This window comes from Balaenoptera ricei, chromosome X (assembly GCF_028023285.1).
Source record: "Balaenoptera ricei isolate mBalRic1 chromosome X, mBalRic1.hap2, whole genome shotgun sequence".
NCBI lineage: Eukaryota > Metazoa > Chordata > Mammalia > Artiodactyla > Balaenopteridae > Balaenoptera > Balaenoptera ricei.
Window position 1 is genome coordinate 79474893 of NC_082660.1, and position 9223 is coordinate 79484115.

At 38.6% G+C, this 9223-nt stretch overlaps 1 pseudogene; it reads left to right on the top strand.

Moving 5' to 3' along the window:
- The first annotated feature begins 1712 nt into the window (after positions 1-1712).
- On the top strand, positions 1713-3497 carry LOC132357424 (protein phosphatase 1G-like; annotated as a pseudogene).
- Positions 3498-9223: the final 5726 nt, after the last annotated feature.

Sequence of the window (9223 nt, forward strand, 5' to 3'; positions counted from 1 at the left end):
ATGCTCAACCACCACCAAGTGAAGCCAAAAGGGAAAAAAATGAAATAACACTAAAATAGAAGATTATGTAGATTTCTATCTTTGATACAAACCTGAAGCTACTTACATGATGCTCATAACCTGTTGGGAGGAGTTCCCAGAGCAAATTATTCATTTTAGTTCCATATACCCAGAATCAAAGGAGTCATTTTCAATATAAAAGATAATAACATATAATTCTTTATATTAGTTTAGCCTGCCTATCAATATTCTTAACTTAAAATGTTTTATTTGTAATCACTGCACAGAATTTTAAATACAAAAACATATTAGTTTCTTGCCATCTTTTTTTGTCTTTAATGCCTCACAGGTAATTATGCATTTTATGGAAGTTGTGTACAAATAAGTCAAACGGAAATATATCAAACTTGTGAGTTTCATGACTTGTGCAGTTTAATAAGAAATTTGATTGCTTCAAAATATAACTGGAAAGCAAAAAAAAAAATGGTGAACATATGAAATAATAAAAATATGTAGGTATGAATGATATAAAAAGACAATACCTGGTGGAGTTAATACCTGATATCCTTCTGGCAGGGTTTACCTCTCAGGCAAAGTTGTGAAGTAGACACATTTTTTTAATCTATAAATTTCCAAATCTCTTCTTAAAGCACATCTTTCCCAAATCCCTATAAGAACTCTTACTCTGAATACAACATCAAAATCTGCTTCCCGGAAAATATCTACTATATGTCATTTATTCTAATCATTCTTACACTCTAATTTTTATTTTAAATTTTGGAAAAAAAATGTCTAACCTGCAGATACTAATATTTTCAATGTTAGTGAACAGGTCTAAGATGCCCTCCAAACATAGTTATACCAATACCAATACTAATGACATTGATAATCATAGGATTGGTCTAGCTTGTTGGATAGTACACAAACTGTTGCCTTTTCTAGTTTTTCTAAATCTTAAAATCCAATACGAATTTAAAGGGCAGTTTGTGATTTTCATTACATAAATTTGATCTTTTGCTGTATTAGATTTTAATCTCCCTATAAATCAGGGACATGTCTATTATATTCACTTTTGTATCCCCATCAACTAGTGCAGTGTCTTAACACTGAAAAAAACAATTGCTGAACAAATATTGAATCAAAACTTGGGTAATTACTTTTTATTCTTTGAGATCATCTAAAAACTGATTAGAATTCTGTCCATTTCTCAGTTGATTAATAACAATTCAATTTTCTGAAGATAGTGTTGTTAAGAAACTCCTATGACATTTTCCCCATTTCCAATTTATAGTAAGGAGAGAATAGGAATTAGGTATTCTCTCCAATTCAATATAGTTGGTCACCCTAAACCTGTCTCCTCGAACAAATTCTAACTGCAATTTTCTTTTTCTAAAACTTCTTGTCCAATTTTGGCAGTAGACATACATGAGGATATAGTAAGCTTCATTATTCTGAGGACAGCTGGGCTTTATTAACCTTTATTGAAAGATATTTACTTTAAAAATGACATCATCAGCGCCGCGCCAGCCGGGCAGGGTCTGAAGCGGTACCGTTTCCCCTTCCACTCCCTCTCTGCTTCTGTCACATTACCGCCTCCTGGCCCACCTCGCGCCTTTCACCTGCACCTTGAGTCGTCCGCCGCGTAACCCGGCGGCTCCTGCCACGCGTCGCTCTCTGTTCGCCTGCCCCAAGGCTGCTGGTCAGCCACCTCCATGGTTGCCTACATCTCCCAGCCCAACGTGGTGAAGTGCTCCTGGGACGGGGTCGGCACCCTGTGCCTGCCGCTGCTGTAAGGCTTCTCCGCCATGCAAGGCTGGGGCGTCTCCATGGAGTTGCCACAAATCCAAATGGGACAGGTCTAGAGTTCCAACACCCAAACATTCTGCCATTTGTACTGAGATCTCCTAGGCTAAGGCTGCTAGACTGCAGAGGATGCTCACAACTGTATTCCTGAGCTGAACAGTGAGACAGCTATGTTTTCTGTCTAGGATGGACATGGAGGGCAGGAAGTTGCCTTGTACTGTGCCAAATATCTTCATGATATCATCAAAGATCAGAAGGCCTACAAAGAAAGGAAGCTACAGAAGGCTTTGGAAGATGCTTTCATGGCTATTGATGCTAAACTGACCACTGAGGAAGTCATTAAGGAGCTGGCACAGATTGCAGGGCAACCCACTGAGGTTGAGGATGAAAAAGAAAAAGTAGCTGATGAAGATGATGTGGACAATGAGGAGACTGCACTGCTGCATGAAGAGGCTACCATGACTACTGAAGAGCTGCTGATGTGCTATGGACAGAACTGTCACAAGGGTTCTCCCCACAGCAAATCTGGCGCTGGGACAGGAGAGGAACCAGGGTCCCAGGGTCTCAATGGGGAGGCAGGACCTGAGGATCCATCTAGGGAAACTTCTTCAGAGGAAAATGGCCCCACAGCCAAGGCTCACATGGGCCTTTCCTCCAACTCAGAATGTGGGACTGAGGCAGGCCAAGGTGGGGAGCCTGGCACTCTCACTGGTGAGGCTGGGCCTTCCTACTCTTCAGACTCCGACAAGCTGCGTCAAGTTGCTAAGTCCAAGTTTTTGAGGACAGTGAGGATGAGTCAGATGAGGTGGAGGAGGAAGAGGAAGACAGTGAGGAATGCAGTGAGGAGGAAGATGGCTACAGCAGTGACGAGGCAGAGAATGAGGAAGATGAGGATGACACTGAGGAGGCTGAAGAGGATGAGGAAGAAGAAGAGGAGATGATGGTGCCTTGGATGGAAGGCAAAGAGGAGCCTGGCTCTGACAGTGGTACAACAGCGGTGGTGGCTCTGATATGAGGGAAGCAGTTGATTGTAGCCAATGCAGGAGACTCCCACTGTGTGGTGTCTGAGGCTGGCAAAGCTTTAGACATGTCCTATGACCACAAACCAGAGGGTGAAGTGGAGCTAGCATGCATCAAGAATGCTGGTGGCAAGGTCACCATGGATGGGCTAGTCAATGGTGGCCTCAACCTCTCCAGAGCCATTGGAGACCACTTCTACAAGAGAAACAAGAACTTGCCACCTGAGGAACAGATGACTTCGGCCCTTCCCGACATCAAGGTGCTGACTCTCACTGACAATCACAAATCCATGGTCATTGCCTGTGATGGCATCTGGAATGTGATGAGCAGCCAGGAAGTTATAGACTTTATTCAATCAAAGATCGGCCAGCGTGATGAAAATAGGGAGCTTCGGTTATTCTCATCCATCGTGGAAGAGCTGCTGGATCATTGCCTGGCACCAGACACTTCTGGGGACAGTACAGGATGTGACAACTTGATCTGCATCATCATTTGCTTCAAGCCCTGAAACACAGCAGAGCTTCAGCTAGAGAGTGGCAAGCAGAAACTGGAGGAGGAGCTCTCTACTGAGGAGGCTGAAGAAAATGGCAACAGTGACAACAAGAAGAAGGCCAAGCAGGACTAGCAGTTATCCAGACCCCTGCCCACCTAGACTGATTTCTGAGCCCTCCAGACTGAGATTAAGTTTTGTCTTTTTCCTTTATCTTTAGCAGTGGTTATGAGGTGTGCAGGGGGAGCTGGATGGCTTTGCTCAGACCATTCCAAAGAGGGCTGTCCCTCCACACAGCAGCCTGGTTGCCTCTGCTGTCCTCCCCAGCCTCCTCCTTGCTCCTTGGGTCTCATCACCGGTTCTGTGCCTGTGCTCTATTGTGTTGGAGGGAAGGACTGTTGGTTCTGGTTTTTACTCTGTGAACTTTATTTAAGGACATTGTTTTTTAATGGTAGATTCATGGCCCCCAGCCACTTCCAGCCACTTGTACCCACTCTCTGTTGTACACTTTCAATCAACACTTTTTCAGACTAAAGGCCAAAACCTAAAAAAAAAAAAAAAAAAAAAAATGACATCATCAGAAAATGGGACTCTGATCTTTTGAAAATTTTCTAACAATTTACCTAAATTCTGGTTATGAATCATGTTTTTGTGTATGCTAGCTTGCTATAATTAAACTTAAAATGTGAATCGTATTTTAATATTAAAAGTAAAACCACAGTGTTATTAAAATATTTAACATATATTCCTTTGAGAAAGAGCTAGTACTTCACTGAACTGTTTCAATGGTGTACAACTTCTATTAGCCTTTTTATTATTTTAAAATGAAACACATGTCTACTGACTGATACAAATCTGAAATAAATATTAAACACCTGGAGTAATAATGCTGAGATTTTCATTATAGTTTTGTTTTATAAACTGTGTTATTATAATTTCTACTACTACTCTTATTGGTGTTTTGCACACAGGATACAAAAGAAGTATAGACAAAAAGAAATGATAAGATTCTACTCCCTATCAATCTATCATAACTATTTGTGGACAAATGGCTACTTACTATTGGGGTCTATCAAATTAATTAAATGATTCAAATTAAAACATGCTCAGGTAATACATTTTCTCATAGATTTTTTTTTCATATAAAGGGAAATAGTGTCATGTAGTAATCATAGTGGTCATCTCTGAGATTAACAAATATTCAAGTGTTTGATAATAAAATGCCCAGTTTTGATAAAATGTGAAAACACAATCTTATACACTGTTGGTGGGAGTATATATATTTTGGGGAGGGCCATTTGGCCATAGCAATAATCATTACTAGTGTACATACACGTAGCCCTAACAATTCCATTAAGGATTTATTATAACAATATTCTCACATAAAATACCCAAAAATACACACACAGATGCATGCGCGCACACACACACACACACAAATGCACATACCCACAAGGTGCTTGAGTGTGTGTGTATGTATGTGTTTATTTTTGTGTGCATACTTGCTTGTGCATAAAAAATATTTGGATCTATAAACAAATGTAAGAAATGAGATGTGGAGGAGACTTTCTTATTCACTTTCTGCATAAACATACTTTTAAAAAGCATGAACCTATATTTCTCCTTCAATACAGTTAAATGAAAATAACGCAATTTTCAACAAGTATTTTTAGGAAAAAACATTTAGTGTGGGTCAATAAAACATTTTAAGTGCAATCAATTCTCAGAAAGATGATAGAAAACAATCAATGTAAACAGCATGCCATTTTTCTCTTTAAGAATATATTTATTTACCTGCTATATGTGTGCCTACCTTAGCAAAACTGGAAATATACTGTCAGCATCAACATTTGTCTATAATGAATATATATCTTTATAAGTATGAGTAAATAATTTTTAATTTGTAATATCTTTAATGAAGTAACTGCCTGCTTTCTATGTTAATTAAATGTTAATTCAAGAGATGTCGTTTTTAGAAACTATAAATTTCTTACTTAATTTTGTTTTCATTGTGGCCACTGAAATATTATTTGTTTTCACATACCTATTAATATTTTTGTAAGCTATGTTCTTCTTATTCACTCTGATTTACAGCTATTTTCTTTCACAAAACTTCAAACAATTGATGTTCATCATTTTACCTAATGAAACAATGATTTTTCATGAAAACTGTCAAGCAGTATTTACTACATCTATGACTATCAAAAATAAACTCCCACAGTTGAAAAGTCTCATATCACATTTCTCATCACCATAGTTATGGCAGTAAACTAAAATCTCAAAAATGAGGGAACAGGTAAGAAATTGCCAGTACTATTTGAATGAAGGATAATGTCTTCTTCATAAAGGGATCAGGTTGCTACTTTAATTCACCAGTTCTGTATTCTAAGATTTATTTATTTTGTTGGGGGAGGAGTCAGCTGTTAGACCTGAACATCAATTTTACAGAAAGAAAATTTATGTATGTCCTTCCATAGTCTGAAGAAACATTATTATCCTATCATAATGAAAAATAAAATAAAATAAAATAACTTAAAAACCCAGAGGGTACATAGCTGGACAGATTTGCAAAGCCAGTACTATAAATTCTGAATATTCATGTGCCATCTCACATTGAGAACATAAAGGTTTAGGTCCCCACAGAGTTAAAGCCTCATCATTCAATCTATATTTAAGGAAAAAGAGGGCAGGGAATTGCCTCTCACAATCAACTAAGGACAGTGCCAGAGTGGTAAAATGAAAAAATAAATGACTCACTTAAGAGAAGGAAAGTTTCCGAATCATTCCTTCAACAAATATTAAAATGCATGGATTTCTTCTCTCATTCTCTTATCTTATTTTTTCCCAGAGAGATAGAGAAAGGAGTTATGACCAAGGCCAGGGAGGTGTTATGGGTTGGTGACAAAAGTAAGGTCAGTGACAAATGATGGAGTGAGGTTACATTCTCCAACTCAACCCTCCCTTTTGCACCAATTCTACTCTAACCTGGGCTGGTACCAAAATGCAGAAGACTGTCATTACTCTCCTCTTGATTATTCAGTAATCTCCTCCCTTTCTCCTTTCACCTTCTTTGAAATATTTTCTCAGGATGATAAGAATTGTGCCTTTGTAATCACTTTTCTTGTCTGGAAAACTAAAAACCCAGCTCTCAGGAAAGAATGTGTGCATGGCATCTGAGAAAGCTATCATACACACACACACACACACACACACACAAACAGATAAAGGGAAAGACAGAAATGGATTCTACTGTACAGAGTATATACAGATATAGCAATGAAATTAAAGCTGTGAGAAAGTACCAAGATGCCAACTTCCTAAGGTGGCAAAAGCTCTCCAGAGAATTCTCAGAGCTTCTCTCCCTATTTTAAAATTCTGCAACAAAAGGATGAAATGCTTTCTTCTCAGCCCACTCCAATACAGATGGCAATGAGACATCATCTACCTGCCATCCTGTGCAGTTATTCTTCATCCTTGACAATGACAGTCCGGCAATGCAGAGGGAGAGGTTTGAGTCCTGAAGTTTTATTTTCGGCAACTGTACAAGTCAGGAACCAAACAGTGCAGATTATAGGGATCCAGTTTTCTCACAAGACACTGACAAGCACCTCAGGGGAGGTGTACAAGCACTGTGTAAAACCATTTACACAGGAGGACCTTCAAGATGGTGGAGGAGTAAGATGTGAAGATCACCTTCCTCCCCATAAATACATCAAAAAATACATCTACATGTGGAACAACTCCTACAGAACACCTACTGAACACTGGCAGAAGACCTTAGACTTCCCAAAAGTCAAGAAAAAACCCACATACCTGAGTAGGTCAAAAGAAAAAAGAGAAAACGGAGACAAAAAAATAAGGATGGGACCTGCACCTCTGGGAGGGAGCTGTGAAGGAGGAAAAGTTTCCACACACTAGGGAGCCCCATCACTGACGGGGATCTGGGGTGGGTGGGTGGGGGGAGCTTCAGAGTCATGAAGGAGAGTGCAGCAACAGGGGTGCATAGTGCAAAGTGGCATGCTTCAGGCTGTTGCAACGTCACGCCAGCCTCTGCCGCCTCTGGCTAACCCTGCATTCCAATTTTGACTATCATACCCCTTCCCTTCCCCCATATTAACAAACTGAAAGATAAAAACCATATGATAATCTCAATAGATGCAGAAAGAGCTTTCAACAAAATTCAAAACCCGTTTATGATAAAAAAAAAAAAAACCTCTCCAGAGGTGGGCATAGATGGAACCTACCTCCAAGTAATAGAGACCATGTATGACAAACCCACAGCCACAATCGTTCTCAATGGTGAAAGAATGAAATCATTTCCTCTAAGATCAGGAACAAGACAAGGTTGCCCACTCTCACTGCTATTATTTAACATAGTTTTGGGAGTTTTAGCCACAACAATCAGAGAAGAAAAAGAAATAAAAGGAATCCAAATCAGAAAAGAAGAAGCAAAACTGTCACTGTTTGCAGATGACATGATATTTTATATGGAGAATCCTAAAGATGCTACCAGAAAACTGCTAGAGCTAATCAATGAATTTGGTAAAGTAGCCGGATACAAAATCAATGCACAGAAATCTCTTTCATTCCTATAAACTAAGGACAAAAAATGTGAACGAGAAATTAAGGAAACAATCCCATTTACCATTGCAACAAAAAGTATAAAATACATAGGAATAAATCTTCCTCAGGAGTCAAAAGATCTGTATGTAGAAAACTATAAGGCACTGATGAGAGAAATTAAAAATGATAAAAACAGATAGAGAGATATACCATGTTCTTCTATTGGAAGATTCAATATTCTCAAAATGATTATACTACCCAAAGCAATCTACAGATTCAATGCAATCCTTATCAAACTACTAATCGCATTTTTCACAGAACTAGTGCAAAAAATTGTACAATGTGTATGGAAACACAAAAGACCCCAAATAGCAAAAGCAATCCTGAGAAAGAAAAATGGAGCTGGAGGAATCAGGCTCCCTGACTTCAGACTATAATACAAAGCTACAGTAATCAAGACAGTGTGGTACTGGCACAAAAACAGAAATATAGATCAATGGAACAAGATAGAAAGCCCAGAGATAAACCCACGCACATATGGTCACCTTATCTTTGATAAAGGAGGCAAGCATATACAGTGGAGAAAAGACAGTCTCTTCAATAAGTGGTGCTGGGAAAACTGGACAGCTATATGTAAATGAATGAAATTAGAACACTCTCTAACACCATACACAATTATAAACACAAAATGGATTAAAGACCTAAATCTAAGGGCAGACACTGTAAAACTCTTAGATGACAACAGGCAGAACACTCTGTGACATAAATCACATCAAATTCCTTTTTGACCCACCTCCTAGAGAAATGGAAATAAAAACAAAAATAAATAAATGGGACCTAATGAAACTTAAAAGCTTTTGTACAGCAAAGGAAATCCATAAACAAGACGAAAAGACAACCCTCAGAATGGGAGAAAGTTTTTGAAAATGAAGCAACTGAAAAGGATTAATCTCCAAAATATACAAGCAGCTCATGCAGCTCAATATCAGAAAAAGAAAAAATCCAATCCAAAAATGGGTGGAGGACCTAAATACATATTTCTCTAAAGAAGATATACAGATTCCACCAAACACATGAAAGTTTCTCAACATTACTAATCATTAGAGAAATGCAAATCAAAACTACAATGAGGTATCACCTCACACCAGTCAGAGTCACCATCATCAAAAAATCTACAGACAGTAAATGCAGGAGAGGGTGTGGGGAAAATGGAACCCTCTTGAACTGTTGGCCAGAATGTAAACTGATACAGCCACTGTGGAGAACAGTATGGAGATTCTTTAAAAAACTAAGAATAGCACTACCATATGACCCAGCAATCCCACTACTGGGCATATACTCTGAGAA